The following is a 1,430-nucleotide window of genomic DNA, read 5'->3' on the forward strand; positions in this document are numbered from 1 at the left end:
CAAAATATCTTTTCTAACTTCCTAACTTCTTATCTTTTCAAATTTGTTTCAACTAACTAACTAACTTTTTGTTTGTTTCTTATCTTTTTCAAAACTACCTAACTAACTCTCTCTCTCTCTCTAATTTTCGAAAATCCCTTCCCTCTTTTTCAAAATTTTTTTTAATTAACTAATTATTTTAATTTTTAAATCTTAATTTTCGAAAACTACTGACCTTTTTCAAAAACTATTTTCGAAAATCACTAACTCTTTTTCAAAAATTATTTTCGAAAATCCTTCTCCCTCATCTCCTTCTATTTATTTATTCATCTACTAACATCTCTTCCTCACATCACCAAAAAATCCGAACCCTCTCTCTCTCTCTGATTTCAGATTTTCTTCTTCTTTTCTTCTACTAACACAAGGACCTCTATACTGTGATATAAAGGATCCATATTATTATTATTATTTTCTCTGTGCCCTCTTCTTTGTCATATGAGCAGGAGCAAGGACAAGAACATTCTTGTTGAAGCAGATCCAGAACCTGAAAGGACTCTGAAGAAAAAATTAAGAGCAGCTAAATTACAACAATCCAGAGATAACCTTTCAGAAATTTTCGAACAGGAAGAGGAGATGGCAGCCAAAAATAATAATAATGCAAGGAGGATGATTGGTGACTTTACTGCACCTAATTCCAATTTACATGGAAGAAGCATCTCCATTCCTGCCATTGGAGAAAACAACTTTGAGCTGAAACCTCAATTAGTTTCTCTGATGCAGCAGAACTGCAAGTTTCATGGACTTCCATCTGAAGATCCTTTTCAGTTCTTAACTGAATTCTTGCAGATATGTGATACTGTTAAGACTAATGGAGTAGATCCTGAAGTCTACAGGCTCATGCTTTTCCTTTTTGCTGTAAGAGACAGAGCTAGAATATGGTTGGACTCTCAACCTAAAGACAGCCTGAACTCTTGGGATAAGCTGGTCACGGCTTTCTTAGCCAAGTTCTTTCCTCCACAAAAGCTGAGCAAGCTTAGAGTGGATGTTCAAACCTTCAAACAAAAAGATGGTGAATCCCTCTATGAAGCTTGGGAAAGATACAAACAGTTGACCAAAATGTGTCCTTCTGACATGCTTTCAGAATGGACCATCCTGGATATATTCTATGATGGTTTATCTGAGTTATCAAAGATGTCATTGGATACTTCTGCAGGTGGATCCATTCACCTAAAGAAAACGTCTGCAGAAGCTCAAGAACTCATTGACATGGTTGCTAATAACCAGTTTATGTACACTTCTGAATGGAATCCTATGAGTAATGGGACGCCTATGAAGAAGGGAGTTCTTGAAGTTGATACTCTGAATGCCATATTGGCTCAGAACAAAATATTGACTCAGCAAGTCAATATGATTTCTCAGAGTCTGAATGAAATGCAAGCTGCATCCAACAG

General features: G+C 35.9%; 1 non-coding gene across 1 annotated transcript; it reads right to left on the bottom strand.

Moving 5' to 3' along the window:
- Nucleotides 1-1,008: 1,008 nt before the first annotated feature.
- On the bottom strand, nt 1,009-1,116 carry LOC148567643 (small nucleolar RNA R71). The gene has a single exon (XR_015881970.1). It is a non-coding gene; the product is annotated as a small nucleolar RNA R71 (small nucleolar RNA).
- Nucleotides 1,117-1,430: the final 314 nt, after the last annotated feature.

This window comes from Arachis ipaensis, chromosome B4, assembly GCF_059453495.1.
Source record: "Arachis ipaensis isolate K30076 ecotype BB chromosome B4, ASM5945349v1, whole genome shotgun sequence".
Lineage (NCBI taxonomy): Eukaryota > Viridiplantae > Streptophyta > Magnoliopsida > Fabales > Fabaceae > Arachis > Arachis ipaensis.